At 42.8% G+C, this 20,018-nt stretch overlaps 1 protein-coding gene across 5 annotated transcripts in view; it reads left to right on the forward strand.

The window, feature by feature from the left end:
* Positions 1–1,783: 1,783 nt before the first annotated feature.
* Parp11 (poly(ADP-ribose) polymerase family member 11) overlaps positions 1,784–20,018 on the forward strand; it is a 38,936-nt gene continuing 20,701 nt past the window's right edge. For 2 of the 5 annotated variants that reach the window (XR_008720403.1, XM_055609313.1), the window contains exons 1-2: positions 11,919–13,126; positions 17,848–17,967. The gene's annotated coding sequence lies outside the window, so the exon portion shown is untranslated. Of the gene's footprint in view, positions 2,250–11,918; positions 13,127–17,847; positions 17,968–20,018 lie in introns of those variants that run through there. The other 3 variants (XM_055609316.1, XM_055609314.1, XM_055609315.1) reach the window with 3 other exon arrangements.

Raw genomic sequence — 20,018 nt, forward strand, 5'->3', positions numbered from 1 at the left:
CTTACTAAAGGCAATCAGGCTTTCTTTATTTAACTCCAGTTCACTTCAAACTCTCCATCCCCCAAGCACTGAGATTACAGTCATGTGCCATCATACCCAGAATAAATTGTCATCCTAAATAAAAGATAAATTAAACTAAGAACGTCTTCTAAAATGAATATACTATGACAAGTAGAGTTTAGCTCAGGAATGTGAGGGTGGATTGGAGCTTAGTAAATCTACTCATGTCATTCATTATATTGATGGCCTAGATTGAAAAAGATATAACCATGAAATGGAAGAAACAAGTGATAGCAGTTAATAGCCTTTTATGTAGTAGAGATAGAAAGGAAACTGATTTATCAATAATAATGTATTTTTAGTGTTGAGCATCAGCTAGAGACCCATTCTTATTTTATTACATTAAAACCGAATGGCTATTGTCTTGTTCTATAATCTCTGAAAATTTTCTGAGGTTTTAGAGTATTATCTTATTTGTAGGCAACATTATTGTATGTATAAAATTCACAGATTGGCTGATAAATTATAGAACTAATAAGACATTTTCAGGTTAGTATGACAGATGGTAAATCCATAAAAACCAACAGCTTTCCTAAATTACAGCAAAGCTATCCACTCAAAAAAAAAAAAAAAAGCTACAAAATATCCAAAACAAAACACATAAGAATTGGGCAAATCTCTGTAAAACTATCTTAAATGCACTTAAAGATATCAAAGACTTTAGGGAGTAAAGTTATAACCCAGTGGTGGAGCCCTAGATGTTTGGCATGTATGAGGTTCTGAGTTCAATGCCCAGAACCCACCATCCCGATACATGACCTAAATAAAGGAAGAAGTGTGTTCTAAATGAGAACTCATTATTTTGGAAAAAAAAAAAAAAAACAAACTTACCTCATTATTTTGAAAAGGAAAGTTAGACGATGTTCCTTATGAAAGAGCAAGCACATTAGGTATCTATGTATTATAATAGCATGGTATAGCATAGGAATAAGCAGATGCAAATTTAACTTCTCACTAATGATTGTATTTCAAAATAGTGAATAAAGAACAGATTATGCTATTCAATAATTATTTTGGCAACATTTTTCTTTATTGAAGTTTCACTTCTAAGAATTAGTTCCAAATAGGGTAATGAGTGAATGCCTGAAAAAAATAGTGATCACAGGAACTTCTGCGAATATGAAAACCTTGTGTCTATCACAGTAGATTATTTCGTATGTGCGTGTTAATGTGTAAACTATGGAACACCATCAGTCTAATGAAATAGATTCATACATATGGGAATGGGCAGATGTCATATTAAAATGTGAAAAAAAAAATCAGGTTCTAAAATCTGGGTATTCATTGATCTCTTTTAGAAAACGTCTGAAGAGAATATACATATAGTCCCACACTACTTCATTGCCTTTAAGGACATTCGACCTTCTTAGTGCGCTAGAACCTGCTTGTGGCCTTAGCTTTCAAGACACTCTAGGTAAACGTGCTCAGAGATCTCTGTACTTGCCATGCTGTCTATAATTTCACGTTATATCTTCTTGCATTTCCAAATGTTTGCTTTCTTCTTTCAATTCTAAAATCCGTAAGGACAGGGACAGCACATAGGTTCAGTGTTCACTTTCAAGCCCAATGACGCCTAGCCAATAACGCACTTTTCTTTCCTGTATTGCAAACACCAAAGTATTTGATTTCAGTAAGGTAGCCGCTACGCTCGTACGTAGAACTATCAACATGTCCACTTCCAGGGAGAAGGAAACAAAGAGGTTTGGAGCTACACCGAAATGCCATTGGTCGAGCTGGGTTTCTCGGGCCTAGCACTTGGCCATTCGACTCGGTATACTGTGATCTTACTAGACATGGGTTCTGCAAGGAGAAAATACAACCTGCCAAGCTTGAGGATCACGTGGTGGGGAAGGACGGCTGGCTTTAAACGCTTCACAACCCAGGCAAAGGCCCACCCGCGACGACATGCGCGGACGTTCCGAAGGGCTCCACGGGGGCGGAGCGATCTTTTGTGGTGGGCGGGACCACCACGGATTGGCTGGATCCAGGCGGAAGTCGGGAGGTTCGATGGTCCGAAGACGCCAGCTTGTGACGGGGAGGGGGAGAAGGAAGGCTTCCATAAAGGGTGCCTTGCGGTCCCTTCGCTCCCAGAGATCCTCGAAAAAGGCCCATCATACCGACCCCGCGGCTAGCCCCTCCCCCAGGCTCTCTCCGCTCGATTTCGCACCGTTATGTAGGAAGCGAATCCGGTGAGTAGCCGGCGGGACGGGGCGGGCCCAGTGGGCGGGGTTGCTTGAGAAGGACGGGAGGCGTTCCCGGGAACTCGCCCCCGCCGTGCCTCGGGCTTCGGGTTTGCGTTCCGGGGTCGTGGGTGTCCCCGGTGTCAGGGCCTCCAGTGGGCCGCGGTCCTGCGGCTTTGAGCTGTGGGAACGTTCGGTGGCCGCTTCCACGCTATTGCTTTCCTTTCCCGATTGTTGATTTTACTTCCGGGGGCTTCTCCGTCTTCGCTTTTTCCTCTTACTATTTTATGTTTTGTTTCCAATTGGAGTTACTGGCTTACGAACCCTGCTAGTTCCTTTGGTCCCCCGCACCCTCATTGCTCCTTCCCCTTTTTGGAGCCACAGAGCTTTGAGAATCCTCTTTATGAGTTTCAGGGGATGACGTTCTTACATGTTTTCTTTCCATGGCCAGAACAATGATCTGGAATCCTTCTTTGTTTGCCTTCAGTGGGTCTTGTGTCAGGCATTTTGTTTTTGTTTTTGATACTTTGCATTCATTCATCCATCCATTCATTCATTCGCTCAAACTTCAACTCGCCACGAATGAGGATTGAGATCTGTTTGCCAAGACTATGCAGATCTTGTTATGGAACTGTAGTAGTGAGAAAATGTACACTGAAGTTAAAACTTAGGAGTTGACGGACAGAATCGCATTTCAAGAAGTCTGTGGACCTAGTATGTGAAATTACCCCAGATGCTAAGCTAACCATTGAGTAGACTTTAATAACTCTCCCAGTCTATACTTGAAATAACCCTTTTGTTATCCCTCATAATCTGTTCTTGAAATAACCCTTTTGCTATTCCTCATAGTCTATTGTTGAAATAATCCTTTTGCTATGACCAGTAACACCACTTTCACCGTCTTGAATGTATTTCTGGTGAAGTCTATCAGTAAACTCCCCCATGTTTAAAAGTTCATACCCACTTAGAAATGAGCCCATTGATTGGGATTCGAGTACACATGGTTCCATTCCAATCCATCATGAGAGTCGCCAGATATTTTTGATTCATACATATAATACTGTAATCAGTTCAGGTCAGAGGAAAGTACTTGGGTGGATGTGATTTAGCAAAAACATTTAGCATTGGGATAAAAATTGCTTATAGATGTTAATGCACTCTGTTTCAGTGTTAACTATTAGGTATCCTCATGTTATATCAGTAACCATGTCTATATGTGGATAGGTGTGGGTTTTTATTAACAGCCTTTCTTTTTATTTCCCCCACAACAAACACCCACCACCAGTATATATATTCTGTTGAAGGTTACCTACTTCAAATCTTGGAAACATGTTATGTTTCCTGTAGCATATTCAACTGGGGAACAGATTTTGTTGAATTCTTGACAGTGACTGACTCAGGCGTGAACTAAGAGTTTGCTGCTCACCTTTTTCATTTTCCCTTCAGGATCACACACATATTTGTACTACTGGGCCATTTATACATTGGTGAGAATTACGAAGGATCCCGTGACTGTGACTGTCTCGTGTATACTTGGTTTGTTACGTCACCATTTCCCTGTTTTTAAAAAAGGCCCAGTTTTCCGTGAAATCATGTGACTTTTCTTAAGTTTTGCTAGGCAAGCTGACTTTTGTTAATCATAATGAACATACAGCCTTTGTTTTTTGCTCCCTATGCCATTCTGTTTTATTATCTGCTGGTACTGTTTTTCTTCTTCTTCTGTGAGCACTTTAATATTGTCAATAAACACAGCTTAGTTTTTGAAAAAATATTTTGCTATATGTATATGGGTGTTTTGACTCCATGCATGTTTATGCAATACATTCATGAAGTGCCCTCAGATGTGAGAAGAGGGCATTAGATCTCCTGGAACTGGAATGGGTGCTGGGAACCAAACCCTGATCCTCTGGAAGAGCATCATGGAGCCATTTCTCCAGCCACCACCACAGCTTAGTTTTTATTTTATTTCATTTATTTTTTAAATAAACTTTGCTTTTATGGGTTTCACTAATGATCTGTGAGTTTCTTTTGGAAGAAGAAGCATCTGTGAAGCTTGTCTGGCTTTGTCCAGGGAATAAAATTGTTACCCTAAGCTGTGCACATCTGGGAAGATTTAAAATCCAAATAGAAAAGTAAAGCAAACCCAACCACTGTGTACTTTAAATATCAGTGCAGATAACATTTGTCATTCCTGACCAAATTCTTTTTGTTATGAGGGAAGGTTTTGTTAAATGATTTTGTCTGTTCCCTTGTAGTTTTGATAGTCTCCATGGCCATAAGGTGTAATTCATGGTCTGAAAATAATACCTCCTCTTACTCCTATGTTAAAAGACCTACTGTGTGAAACTGTTTTACAAATATTTTGAAGGCATTTGTCACTGACCCTGGTGTGGCCCTACTCAGAAGCAATCTCCCTTCCCCTATTTAAAGCCTCCAGGAAGTGGTTAGAATATGGAAAATTTCTGCAGACTTTGCAGCATTTCCTGGGTCCTGGTATTGACACCCCAAAATGAGATAACTAAGGAGAAATAAATAAACCTTATCCCATTTCACTATTTTACTTATGAAGACAAACAATGTCTGTGATGGTTTTATTTAGTCTTTCTGCTCAAGCAAGGCAGGTTGGCAGAGGAAGCAGACAGTTCTGTGAGTTCTTGGCATTTTTCTTATCTACTGGGGAGGGAGGGACCCTGGGACACTTCCTCCTTTATGAAATGGTAGCCTGCAGGAAAATTTACAAAGTTACTGTCCCTGCTTTGACTTTATCAGCTGTTTGTCCACTTCTCTCTTTGCTGGGAATGGAGTAAGTAGTTCCCTGCAATTGTTAGGTTAGAGCAGGCTTTAGGTATCCTCTGACATAAGGAGGGCTTAAAAGTAACAGACCTTTGTTTAAGAGTTTTCCTAGGATTTTATTGCTGTGAAGAGACACTATAACCATGGCAACTCTTTTAAAGAAAAGCATTTAATTGGGGCTGGCTTATAGAGGTTTAGTCTATTGCCATCATGGTGGGAAGCCTGATGGTACACAGGCAGACACAGTGCTGGAAAAGGAGCCAGGAGTTCTGTGTCTGGATAGGAGGCAGCAGGAAAAGATAGGCACACTGGGTCTGGCTTGAGCATCTGAAACGTCAAAGCCCACCCCAGTGATGTACTTCCTCCAACAAAGCCACACCTACTTCAACAAGGCCACACCTAATAGTGTTACTCCCTGTGAGCCTATGGGGCCATTTTCATTTAAACCACCGTAAGAGTACACACTGTTTATTACACTGACAAAGTCTTTATAGAAGTTGTTAAATTCTTCCAAAAGTCGTTTCTGTATATTGACTCATAACTGCTAGAATATGAGTTAGCTAAGGGAATGGAAAATGGTTTTCCCAGGATCACACATCTCAGTTGTCTTCATAGCCCTCTTTTCTGCTCTGTGTTGATCCTCGGTGCAGTGATGGCTTTCAGATGTTAGTCCCTGCTTTGTCTTCAGAGCCACCTTTTTTACTGATATTTTATATTCGCAGTTGCTTCTCTCACTTCCTCGGAGCTGTGATTTGGTCTTCCTCATTCTGTCAGGCTGCTTGAAAGAATGGTTACATTCTTGTCATTTTTAGCCATAGTCCTGTCCTGCAGGCCAGCTTTTGCCAACACTGCTTTCCAGAATATGTCCATAAGTCTTTGAATCACCACATACAGTGGCATCTTAGGTACCTTTGGCTAATTCAGCTTGTTAGCAACTTGGTTGCCAACTACAGATTTCTCTGTAAACCATCCTTTTCATTGTTCTTGGAACTATAACGCTTACTTGGTTGGGTTTCTTCTATTTTATCTTTTTATTTTTATTGTATTTTATTTATTTGTTTGTTTGCTTATTTATTCATTTCATGTGTTTGCACACACACACAATGGCACAATAAAGTGTCAGAGGACAGTTTGTGGGAGCCAGTTCTCTCCCTCCACCATGTATGTGGGTTCTCAGGTGGTCAGGCTTGGTGGCAAGCACCTTACTGGCTGAGCCTTCCTGCCTTCTGAGTTTCTTCCTGAGATTTGTCTTTCAGTTACAGTTCTGGGCTAAGCTACATGGCCTCCTGAAACATCTCATCTTTTTTTCCTTACCTCAGCACATCCTTTTCTTGGTAAGCTCCAAGGCTATCCTGCGAACATGCTTACTAAAGTCATCCTTAAGTCTTGACTTCTCTCACTGCTTGTCCTTCTGATGAAATTAAACCCTTGGTCATTAGTTTATCTCAACCAGCAAGTCCTCAGGAAATGTTTCTTGATTCTGACACTTGAAGAGGGGAGTACAAACATGATCTGAATCAGAACCTGCCCCATGATGTCACTCAGGGTATGCAGTGTGACTTGTGGGAAGAAAGTAGTATCTGAGGGTGTCTGGGCTGCTGGGAAGACCTGCTGAAGTAAGTTACATTTGAGTAAATTGCTATAGATGGAATCACATGAGAAGGCTAGAGCGAGTAAAATGACCCAAACCCATGAAATAGGAAGTAGATGCCAAGTACAGAGAAAGTGCTTCTAAGACTAAAGAGGGAAGAATTGTCTGAGTTTCTGTTCTGTTGCTGTGAAGAGACACCGTGACTAAGACAACTTTTGCAAAGAAAGCAATTAATTGAGAGCTTACTGTTCCAAAAGGGAGGACATGGAGCATAGTGAAGAAATACTGGACCAAAGCAAGACTGAAAGCCAGCAGGGTAAGCTCCAAATTCTACATCACTGTGTCTGATGTCAAAGTGCTTTTGAGATCTCCAGTTCCTTTCATCTTTTTGACTGTATCATACTTGTCTGTCTTGGGCTGGTCCCACTCTCAGTCTGCAGCTCTCCTTGGCAGGTATTTCATGACTCTGACATATCCAACATTTTGTTGTCTCCAATGAAACTCAAGCTTCACCTTTACAGTTTCACTCATTGGCTTCTCTGGGCCTCCATGCAGGGACACCCTTGACACATACGAGGTCTCAGTAGCTGTCCTTAGCTGAGGAGGGAGATTCCACAACCCGTTTCTGTATTCTTGACTCTAAAGCCAGAACCACATGGCTGAAGCTGCCAAGTTCTGCTGTCTTCCTTCAGTTACATTTGCATCAGCTTTCTGTTGGTGATGGTTTCCTTCACTGCTTCATCTTCTCCTTAATTCATCTTTACAAGTGGGAATCTTAACTGGGTGAGATCTTGCCCTAAGGTCATCACTCCCTTTATTCTATTTAGTATCAAGCTTTTCTTCAAACTTTTTATCTCCATGAACACTGGACTTGGCTCCAACAAAACATTTCCTGGTGCTCTTTTTCTTTTCAAACTGTACATTTTGTATTTTTCCTTGTCCAGCTTGCTCCTCTTCGTTATAGACCTACATAACAGTGATTACTAATAGCCATACAATATAGTCATTACTAGGCCATCTTGAAATCTCTTCTGCCAACACCATTATTCTAAAATTCTTCAGTTTAGCCTCAGGCAGATTTTTATGATGAGGGCAGAAAGCAGCCACATTCTTTGCCAGAATAACACAAGAATGGTTTCTAGGCCACTTACCAATATTCTTCCTCTTGAAACCTCTTGAGCTTGGCCCACATTTCTTTCAGTAGTGTTGCTAGTATGATGCCTCACTAAGCTGGCAGGTGCTGGAGCAGTAGCTGAGAGTTTTGTGTCCTGATCTATAGGTAGAGTGGGTGGGAGCAGTGACACACTTCCTCCAGCAAGGCTTCACTTCCTCCTGCAAGGCCACACCTCCTATTAAGTCTTATCCTTTCAAAAAGTTCCACTTCCTGATGTCTAAATGATCAAATATATGAGCCTCTGGGGGCCGTTTTTATTCAACCCTCCACAAGGGATGTGTAGGCATAAGTGTGTAGCAACTGACATGTGGGCTCTCTCCTCTAAGTTAGAAAGTGCATTTTACACATACGCTCACTGCTTGGGGTGAAGATGGATGTCCTGATGATGTAACTTGGTCTCCCAGGCTTCTAGGAGTAACACAGGTGTCCCTATATTCTTGATGTTCTTTCTAATTGTTCTCATAGTATTTGGTTAAGCTTAGAGGATAACCTGAATTCATCTGAGATGCAGAACCAAGTAGTTAAGAGCCAGAAACCCTGGATCAGGAACAGCAGAACACATTCACAGGACATTGTGTGGCTGGTGCCTTGCTAAATAGGGTTGCACTTGGATTATCTAGTACTTTGGTTTTGTAAGAACTGTTAGGTAATTATCTTGACCTATGTGCATCATTGGACTAAGGCTTGAAGCCCAGTAAATTTTCTAAGTACAAACTTGTTTGAAATCTAGAACTTTCTAGTTCTAGAACACTGATGGTTCCAGAATGTAGGATATTCATTGACTGGAAAAGGACCTGTGAGGAAAAGTCCCTGGAAGTTGTAGGTCAAGGAAGAATTCCTCATTTGCTAACAATTCCAGATACTACAACACGAGTGTTTTTAAAACGTTTTTCTAATGATCTGTCCAGTGATCATGAATAGGGGAGTGGTGTCTATCCCCAGGATTGGTGTGGTAGATTCTGCACAATGCAGAGTCTAATAGTTCTCAGTGTAGGAAGGGTGGCATATTTGGGCTGCAAGCAGACAGAAGACTCCGGTGTGTTATAGAGATATGAAGCAATGAGTGGCCAACTGGCTGGGTCTGACCCACTGGGCCTAAAATGCAAATGCTGAAATCTTTAATTTGTGCAACTCATACTCCGCACCCTAAATCTGCTGTTAAAATAACCTTTGTTGACACTTGTTTATCTTTTAAGCCAGCAACCAGTTAATGATCATGAGGGTTTTTTTGGATTTGTCTCTTATGGGTTTGCGGTGTGATGTAGAAAGACAGACCTAACATATTTATATGATTATTATGATTATTTAATCACACAGAGAAACCCTAACTTCAGTTATTGAGGAAACTATGAAGGAGAAAGAATGGCAGTGTAGAAAGAGCTTAGGGGTAGGCTGGGAAATCAGAGAGTACCCACCCTGTGAATGTGGTGACTTTAGAGATACTGGGAGACTTGATCAAGAGCCAGCCAGATAAAGGATCCTCAGGTAGGGCAGTGAGGATAGCATGTGAAGCCCGTGAGGCTGAATGGAACAGCACAGTTGAGAACTAGACAAGGCTGAGAGGCTGAAACACAGGGAGGCAGGAAGCAGGCCCAGTAAGAAGAGGAAGCCATGCTGTGCGTGCTCTGTGGAACGTGGTCGGAACTTTCAACTTCATGTTGAACAAAAGTAGAACAGTTAATCAGTTTTCCCTAAGGTAGTATGATAGTGAACCTTGGTTGTCAGTTTGCATACCTGGGGAGAGGGAACCTCTGTTGAAGAATCTCCTCCACCAGATTGGTCTGTGAGACATTTTCTTGATTGCTGACTGATGGAGGAGGACCCAGTCCACTGTGGGCAGTACTGGCCCTAGGCAGGTTGACCTGGGCTGTGTAAAAGGTAATTGAACATGAGCCAGGCAGCAAGCCAGTAATCAGTGTTCTTCATAACTTCTGCTTCAGGCTTTTGCCTTGTCTTCCCTCAGTGATAGACTGTAAGCTGTGAGATGAAATAAACCCTTTCCTCCCCAAGTTGCTTTTGATCATGGTGTTTATTGAAGCAACAGAAACCAAATAGGACAAATAGGGAGATTAGCTTGTATGGCCTAGGTGTGGCCTGATGTAATCACAAGGGGTCTTTTGGCAAAGTAGTACCATAACGTGGAGCAAAGCAAGGTCAAGGAGGTACAGTGTGCCTCCGTGAAAGCAGCAAGCCAGGGTTGCTGTCTAAAGTTGGAGAAATCTTGTTTTAAGGCATGACGCTTTCCCAAGAGCAGCAGAACATCAGCAGGGAGTTGTCAAGAGGCTGTTAGAGACCAGTTCAGAGGCTCTACCACAAGGCGGAGTACCAGAGGCTCTACCATGGGGTGGAGTAGAAGCAAAAGTATTTTGTTCTAGGTGGGTCGCGTTGGGAAGAAATGGAAAAATTCAAGCTACATCTCAAATGATGGATGCCAGATGCTAGGAATTGAACCCAAAGCGTCACAATGCTAGGCTAGTGCTCTACTACTTAACCGTGTCTTCGGCCCAGGAGTTTTCTTTTGGATCCACAAAGTATAATGTGTTAATATGGTTTGGATGAGGTCATACTGCGTTCCCCGAAAGTTCAGGTGTTAAAAGTGTTGTCCCCTAGATGATGCTGTTACCATGTAGGGCAGTGGTTCTCAATCTCTGGGTTGTGACCACTTCGAGGGTCACGTATCAGATATCCTGCATATCAGATATTTACAGTAGCAAAATTATAGTTATGAAGTAGCAATGAAATAATTTTATGGTTGGGGTCACCATAACCTGAGGAACTGTATTAAGGTGTCACAGCATTAGGAAGGTTGAGAACCACTGTTCTGGGGATTGATCAGATTCATTTTTTTCTGCCAGTTAAAGAATTAAAAGGCAAGAAAAATCTGGAGCTCAACTTGTAACAGGAGAAAATTTGACAGAGGAGAAAGGAGCAGACACAATTAGTGGTAAAGAAAGGCTTTTGTTGATGGTAAGGGAACAGACATGCAGCAAGCACACAGACAGAAAGACAGCCCCCCAAACACACACACACACACACACACACACACACACACACACACACACACAAAGTAGAGGAGGTCCTTGGGAAGCCAAAACCTGGCCTTCAGGGCTGGGTTGTTTTAAAGTCCTTGAAGAGTCTTTCTTCTCTAATTTTGGGTTTATTCGTTTGAAGAAAGGTGTGCTGGCTGATCGGCCCCCAGCTGTGTACAACTTGTCCTGCTGGCTTTGAACTTACCTTGAATGTGTTGAACCAGTCAGTCCATCACGTGGGGGTGGGGGGAGGGAGCCTACGGGTGGGAGAGAGAGACCTTTGTTATAAACTGCCGTACTCTTATCTCAGGTCAGGAGGGTCAGGGAGAAGCACTATCTTGGAAGTTCCCATTTAGGGAATCTGTCTCCTAGCCTTCAGTGCTATTGGGACATACTGGGTCCTTTAAGAGGCAGAGCTTTGTAGGAGCTTCCTAGGTCACTGTGGGCATGGAGAAGTTCCCATAAACCCCATGAGGATCAAGCCTGGTTCCACTTGTCCTTTCTGCTTCTCATTTGGAATGTTTGCTTGCTCTTGAAGGTGCTCTTATCGTTGTCATCTGCCACCACCATGATCCACCACGATATAGGTGCTGTGTCCTTAAACCTTCTAAATGCTGAGCTGGTAGCCAGAGTCAGGTTACATGTGCCTATGGAGCACCAAGTACTAAAGTCAGGAAAGGACTTTAGGGAGCTGGCAATTGAAATATGAGAGTGGGTAAGATCCTGAGAAAAGTGTTCTGCAAACTTTTTGCACTTCTACAAATAACAGCATTATGTATGTATATGTTATTATTATTGCCATTTGTTCTTGTTTTGAGAAAGGATCTCTGTAGCTGAGGCTACTCTTAAACTTGTGGCAATCCTCCTGTTTCAGGCTGTCAAGTAGTTTGTTTACACAAAGGTGCTATTCTCTTTGGTTTAGATTACCACTTCTACATTTCAGATAATAGAATTTACTTAAATTAATATTCTTATTATTGACAAAGGCATCTTTACAAACCTCTTGTAATGTGCCTGTATCTAATTTGATTCTGGATACCCCAAGGGGTAGGTTAGACCCACATGCTTTGATTCCTCCCCCCCCCCCCCCCCCCCCCCCAGTGAGTGCTTTACTAAGTTAAGAAGTCCCATGCCCTGTCTAGACCTACATTTGCTTTGCCCCGGGAGGTGTTTTGGACTGAAGATCAAACAGAGCTTGAGATGCCATGGGAAGATTTCTCCCTGAAGACTCTTTCTAGTGTGCTGTGAAATTAAACAACCTTACATTATTAAACAGCTCTGAGTGTGTTTCAGGCAGGGGAGCAAATGGGCTCTTCAGTCGTTTCTTGACTGCCTTGGTGTCAGGAAGGAATAACATTGGGGTAGGGTTTGAAAAACTGATCTCTTCTCAGCATTAGAAATTGAAGGATTTGGAGATCTGGGGATGAAGCTTCCCAGTAGAATGCTTGCCTGGCATGCACAAGGCCCTGGGTTTCTAACACTCCACACAGTGGGCCTGGTGTTACATGCCTGTAATCTTTGGGCTGGCAAGGTAGAGGCAGGAGGATCAGAAGTTCAAGGTGGTCATTTGACAATATAGTGAGTTTAAAGCTAGTCTGAACCACATGAGACCCTGTCTCAAAAAAGGAGTATTTGGGCTTTGAAGTTATAGGTTGTGTTTATTTAAAACTCTATATGCTACATGGGGTAGACAGGAACTCGCTCTATGCAAGTGAGGGGATTGCAGTTTGTCTACCTCGTAGTCTGGAACTTGAGGAGATGAGCGTTTGAAATGTCTGCCTGGAGAGAAGCACAGGTGCACGCCTGAGGCACCCAGCCCTGCCTCACCAGTTTGTCCAGATATTTATGCCCAGAGTAGTTCAGGGGAATGTCTGCTTTCCCTGGGGATATGGAGCTGTGCATAGGTCAGCCACGTGGGTACTGTGTCTTGAGTGATTCTCACCAGAAGTCCTGCCCCCTCCACTCAGGTGACCTCAGGGCTGCAGTGTTTTCTGAAAAGCAACTGTGTGATGTGTTTCGGGAAGGGACACTGCGAAACTTGCACACGCTTTCCCCTGGATTTTACCTTCTGAGCTTTTTTTTTTTTTTTTTCCTTTCTTTGCTGATTGTATTTTCTATCCCTGTTTCATAATAAACATCTACAACTTTAACTCCTTCTGAGTCCTAGAAAATCATTGACCCTGAAGCAGGAATGCCTCAGAAACACAGGAGTCATCTGAAAACAAGATCCGGCCATGTAGCCCAGGCTGGCTCCCAGCTAATCCTCCTATGTCCAGTATCCCTAATGCTGAAATTACAGGTAGGTGCTACCATGCGAGGCTTCTGATACTCACCTTTATGAAAGACTTAACCCTTCTTTCTCCTTAAGATTAAGAACAAGGCACCAATGCCCATTCCTTATTGGGAATTGCTTTAGAAATTCTAAGATAAGAAAACAAGACAAGAAAAGAAGAGATACATAGGTGCTAGGAGAAAGAAGTAAAGCCCATGAGAGTGTTCTCAGTCTGTGTCCCTGTTGTGAGGCAGTAACGGCTGATACCCGTTGCAGAATGCCTCCCATCTGTCTGCATCTGTGCTGATTGTTGCTTCCTGTGCCTTCACTCTCATTCTGGGTCTCTCCAGCAAGTTTTCCATTTTTGGCCATTAAACTTTTCAAATCCAGAACTTCTGGTTGTTTTCATAATACCATTGTTGTTGGATCTGCATGCCACTCCAAAGCTAGTACTTGGGAGATGAGTTTTTAGGCAAAGAATCAGCTTATTCAAGGCCAGAACTCTAAAAAAGGGGGAAGAAACTTCAGGTACATGAGCAGACATTTATAGGGAGAGAAAGGGGCAGTGGGCGGAAGGCTGTGGGTCCACCAGGCTCTTCCTCATCCCAGTCACATCCTGCTTACTGTTCATTGCTCTGAGCAAATAGATCGTCACAGCCCTGACCCTCTGGACTAGTTCCTGTAACTCCTTAGACAAACACTGTTTTTCTGCAAGTTAAAACTCACAGCAGTTTACATGCTTTGGGTCAGTGCATGCTCAGATGTTATCTGAAGGCCACCAGATGTTTTGGGTTCCATAAATCCAGAGAAAGAGTTAATGTTTTAGTCAGTTAGGTGTGACTTGTCTCAAGAATTTAGAAGCTGGAAAACAGAGAGGACGTGACTCTGCAAAGGACAATTCCCAAAGGAATGGCCACCATTACACTATCTCTTTTCTTTAATTTTAATTAGATAATTAATTAATAGACAGCTCTCTTTTTATAGTCCATGCTAACCTGGAACTTGCTTTGTTGCCCACGCTGGCCTTGAACTTTCAACTTTGTGCCTCAGGCTCAGGGATGAAAGACTTGCAACCATGTGTGGTTACTATCTCTTTAGGGATATCTCAGTTTGGTGACATATTTTCATAATTGCACTGGTTTTTGGTTGCATATTTAATACATTTGGGTGTGTGTGTTTAATTGTAAACCTAAGTATTCAGTTTAAGTAATTAATTTAATTAGAGACAGAGGAGCCTCCCTGACACCCTGGGCTAGCCTTGAGCTCATGATCCTCCTGCCTTGGCCTCCTGAGTGCTGCGATCGCAGGCAAATGACACCATGTCTGAAAACTGGTAGTTTTGTTTTGTTAGTTCTGACCTCTCCTAGGGGCTGCTGGAGTTTAGACCTCATCACTGTGTGTGGTTGGCTACTTGGCTGAACTTAGTGCATGAATGCAGCCTTCTCCAAACTGTTTTCACCTCCTGGCCTAACTGCTTAGGCAATGCTTCCAGGTTGACAAGTCATAGGTGGAAGGTTGTGCTGAAGTCCCCTAGGTAGTCAGGTTTTCACTCTTCACTTCAGTTATGTGTGGCTGGGAGACTTCAGGTATCTGTGAGGCTTTGGGGGGGGTGCTATTTTAGCGGCTTTGGGGGGGGGGGTGCTATTTTAATATTTACCCAGGAAATAGTTTCATGAGGTTTCCTTTTGGATCACTCCTGAGGGGACCTAATCATGGGTTTATCCTTGTCTTCCACACTGCCGTGAGTGACTGAGCTATATATTTAATGAAAGCATGTCATAATGAGACCTATGGTTTTGTAAGCTAACTTATTAAAATCAGTCCTTGGGGTCATCGAGATGGTCCAGTGGGTGAAGATCCTTGCTGCCAAGCTTGGTGACCTGAGTTCGATTGCTGGGACCCACATGGTGGAAGGAGAGAAATGACTCTTGACAGTTGTTTTCTGTCCTTTCACACATGAGCTGTGACACACATATGCATGGCAAATGTGTGTTCATATGTACATATTAAATAAGTAAACAACAACAACAAATCACCCCCTGCTTCACAGCTTCTGTTTTCGCTGTAGCTTATCTAAAGTGTTTATCTAAGGTGATACTGAAGCCCTTTGCCTACCTCATGTAGACAGTCATATCTGCCACATAAGAGCATATTCAGGTCTGCCCAGTGTCTTGCTCCATTCTTTCCTACATGGGTACAAGCCTAGAGCTGTTAACAGTCCTTTGATGTCCATCTGTTACTGGTCCACGAGGGCCCTTCCCTGCTGTCTCTTCTTGTCTGCATGAAAGGTCGGCTCTGCCCTTTTGCTTAGGTGTACACCTCTCTTTCCTTGGTTTTCATGAAGCTGTTCATGGTCTCTCAGGATTCCATTCGTTTCAGCATCTTCTACTCTCCCTTCCAAGTAGAGTTGCTTCAGGTGGAGATGTAAACTTCATTCCTGTTCTCACTTGCCCTTGACAGAGTCCCTTTGTCATGGCACCAGCAGTTTAGGGTGGAAGCCCTCTTTTCCAAAAGGGACATTGTACTCCTTGACAGGGCACTAGGTGAGGGAGTTAGCAGCGTCTCACCGTCTCAGCTTCCTCCTCTTGGCATGAAACTTCTCTTGGGGAGCCAGTGTGACTGGTGGCAGTCAGGGTGCACCCTTGGTATGAACTCTGGGTAGGGGAGGGAGTTTGTCTTTTCTTGCCTCTCTGAAATAGAGCTGCTTTCTCATGGGCTGAGGGGATGAAGAGCGCCAGCAGCCTGCCGTTCCTTAGCCTGCCGTTCCTTAGGCTGGGCGTACACATGGAAGAGCTGACAGGACAGATGATGGTCAGTTTCACGTGTATATTCCATCACTTACGGAACCTTCTGAGCACACTCTCCAGAGTTAAATGATTTTGAAAACAGTTTTACTATTTGAAAAGCCGATATTTTGGGAAGAGGGTCTACTTCCAGAGTTCCCTATTCTGTTACTCTGGAAGATCCATTTCTTACCAGCTTTTAGTATCAGGTTTTGGAAACACTCATGCATGTACACACATACACACACACACACACACACACACACACAGTTCTGATAAGCTGAGTTTCATCCCTGGGACCCACGTGGTGAAAGCAGAGAACTGACTTCCACAAGTTGTCTAATGACCCCCACGCATGTGCCCTGGCATGTGTGTGCTGTGGTACATGCATGCCAACATAGATGCGATAAATAAAGTGCTGCTGTGTGTATATGCCCCCAAGTGTGTATGTTTTGAGCCAGGGTCTCCCAACATGCCTGTGCTTGCCTTGAACTTGCCTTTTCCTGCCTTCGTCCCACAGTGCTGGGAATTGAGGTGTTCCATGATATCCAGGGCTGATTCTTCTTTGTAGAGAAGCAAAGATGTTATCATCTCCGAGTGTGACTTCCTCAAGTATGCTTATGCTAGTACAATAACTTTAACTTTGTAGTAACACTTTTATTAGAAACCCTAAGTCTGGAATGCAGCATTGCATTCTAGGATATGGACCAGGATTTGACTTTGAACTCATCTTCCCTGTTGCTTTTCAACTCCGTGATTCAGGTGGAGTGTATCCAGGTGCTGTAAATATGGATGGATGGCCTTGGAGACAGGCTCTACCAGTATGCACATTTAAAACCATGAAGGATGCTTTGCCACTTGATGCTTGCTGTTTCTTCCTTGCAGCCTTTTGCACAGGAAGCTTCATTTTCTCCCAGTTAACAACAGGAAAAGCAGCCAGGTGTGGCATTGTAACTGAACTGGCCCATTCATCTGCCATGCCTCAAGTGCCTTCTCCATGTTGGAAAACTCACACATGTTCTTTTGATTACCTGTAGATGTGTTCTAACTGGAGCCATCATTACTATGGTGATAGCATTCTAAATTATTTTATTTAAGCCAATTTTCTCTTTGAGCCAAATTATATAAAATAGTCATTCCTTTGGAGAGGAAACTCACTATAGAAGATGCTATGGCTTTAATGGGTACGAAAGGAATTGTTTGAAAGAAAGCCAGCACATCTGTGAAGCTTGGCAGCAAAGGAGATGAAGGCTGCCTGTCAGTGGAAATAAGGCTGTGGGGTGGGCACCTGGAGTGAGACAGGACCCCAGCAGGCCTCAAGGGTTTCTTTAATCTTTTCTGTACTGCACACTGTGACTCTAGACAAAATAATCGTATCATTTTCTGCTTTGTATTTTCCCTGATTTTAATTGGAAAGTAATGACCTCTCTCTCCTATACATGAGGCTGTGGAGGAAAGAATAGTGTGAATTGTAATCTAGAATTGGCCTAGCCAGTCAAAGCTATTTATGGCAGGGAGTTCCCATCCCTCCCGCCCTCTCTTCTTCCTTTCCTCCCTTATTTTTTATCTTCCCTCCCTCCCTCTCATCTTTCCTTCCTCCCTTCCTTGCTCCCTGTCTTACTTCTTCGATTTCTCCTTTACTCCCTCATGTCTCACTGTGTTTCTCAGGCTGACCTTGAACTCCAGAACTCAAGTCTTACCTTAGCCTCAGTAGCTGAAACATGGGCTACAGTGCCCAGCTTATTGATGGGCCTGCCGGAGTCATAGGGCAGAGCATACACTGCCGTAATCACAGGAGGGACCTTTCTGTTAACCCTGTCCCTTTTCTGACAGAGAAAGTACTGAGCCTGTAGCCCAGTGTTAGCTTAGATATTTGCTTCTAGGTTGTGTTTCTAAATTTTCAGTATATTTTCCAAACAAAAACTAAACCTGGGCCCCCTGGCTTTCTTTCTTGCTCTCCCACAGTGAAATGGCCAAACAGTGTGAACAGTGCTGGAAGAGGAAAACAGAAGTGTGGAATAGTTAACGGACAGTTGATATTACATTTTAAGTCATCATCTCTATTATCTGGTTAAGACACATAAGGTAAATAGTCCTTTAACCTGAAGCCCCAGCTGTTCTTTTGGGTTTTGTTTTGTTTTGTTTTGTTTTTCTACACAGCTGATCAACTTTTAAGACATGAAAGAGTAAAAACAAGGACATAATCAGAAAAGCAATCTTGGGAGAGTTTCTAGGCATGAATAAAAAAATCAAAATTAATGAGCCCCCTTGACAGAGCTCAGGCTCTCATTGTGACCACCTAGTGGCAAGAGACTTTAATTTCTGCTCCGTGTGGGGGACCGTGCCTGGGCAAAAGAAAAGAGAAACCTATCCTGAGTTACACAGCTTCTACATTTTATATAAAAACAGAAATATTTTTCAGCTTATCAGGCAATACAAATTCTTTCTTAAAAACAACTAAAGGTATAAGGGATTGTATTTATGGCATATCACCAGCATAGATGTATTGCATACAAGATGTACATACACCACACACACACACACACACACACACACACACACACACACACACACACAGAGGGATGTGTTATAAAGTGATAGCATTAGTTCTCTGGAAAAGGGAAGTAAGAGAGTGCCAGGGATGAAAATACCATGAGCAGACAAGCCTTTAGCATTGAGTACTCTGATTCCTTTGCAAGGAAAAAGACTTTTTTTTGCTAGTTTTGCAAACTTGTCTGCCTGTCAAACATAATATTTATTTACTTATTTATTTATTTATTTGAGGCAGGCCCTTCTATTTAGCTCTGGCTGTCCTGGAACTCTCTATGTAGACCAGGCTGGCCTTGATCCACCTGCTTCTGCCTCCTGAGTGCTGAGATTAAAAGCATGTGCCATTTATCCCAGAAAATGCTTTGTTTTATTTTTTTCTATATTCCCTTTCTGTTAGAGTCTAGACTGAGATGTTGCCCATCCAAGTACTAACAAGGCTTGACCTTGCTCAAGGCTTGACCTCTCTCTTCGGAGAGCAGGCACGTTAAAGTGGTATGACCATAGACTAGACTAGTTATGCAAAATTAAATCAATAATCTAAAAACTGTTAAAGAGTGATGATAGGAAGTCAAATTCCAAACAAAGTTAAATCGTTTTGATCAGCCACTGGGTTCCTTTTCTGATGACTTCATCACAATTTCTACCCAAGAATGTAAATTTTTTCAAAGATTAAGTACACATCAGTTAATGCTTGCATCAACATTCTAAATCCCCTTGATCATGAAGCATAAAGCACTATAACATGCATACATGTACAGACCCTGTAGCCAGTTTGCCTGAGCTTAGCTTTCTATTGTGTGACCTCTGCCTCAGTTTCCTAGTTGATACTGGGAGTACCTGTCTCATCAAGGTTGTTGTTAAGCCTACGTACGTTATCTCTACAGTTCTTAGTCGAGCCCTTGACACACAGCAAGGGCCATAGAAGGGTTAGAGAGTGTTGTCACTGCTGTGGTTACACTCTCAACATCGGGGTGCTTAGAAGACACTATGACAGGTTAGAATAGCTGCTCAGGCTTTTTTCCTGTGTGCATGTGTGCATGTACACACTCATGCCTCTATCCATGTGCTATGAAAGCAAGTACAAACATTTTCACTAAAACTCTATTATATTATTCTTTTATAGCCCTTGTTAAGCCACATGTTAAATTTTAGAAATGTCTCTTCATGCCATTAAATGAGATGACTAAGTAGAAAAACATGCATCTGGCCTTTTTTGTTTGTTTGTTTGTTTGTTTTGTTTTTCGAGACAGGTTTCTCTGTGTAGCCTTGGCTATCCTGATTCACTTTGTAAATCAAGCTAGCCTTGAACTCACAGAGATCTACTTACCTCTGCCTCCCGGTACTGGGATTACAGGCTTGCCTGGCTGATGTATCCGGTCTTACACAGTTGAGACACAGGGGCTTCTGACAAGTTCACAGGCAAATAGCAAGCTCCTCCCTGGGGCACTGACATATCCTACCAGAGGAAGATCATCAGCCTGGTGTGTTTGCTAAGCTGCTTCTCTTCAGGGGCAGGATGCAGATCGCTGTCACGTGTCACTGTGGGGAAGACATTGGAATCTGGTTCTCGGTAATGAAGTAGAGTT

The sequence above is a fragment of the Psammomys obesus genome, unplaced genomic scaffold (assembly GCF_907164565.1).
Source record: "Psammomys obesus unplaced genomic scaffold, mPsaObe1.curated_primary_1811, whole genome shotgun sequence".
Taxonomy (NCBI): domain Eukaryota; kingdom Metazoa; phylum Chordata; class Mammalia; order Rodentia; family Muridae; genus Psammomys; species Psammomys obesus.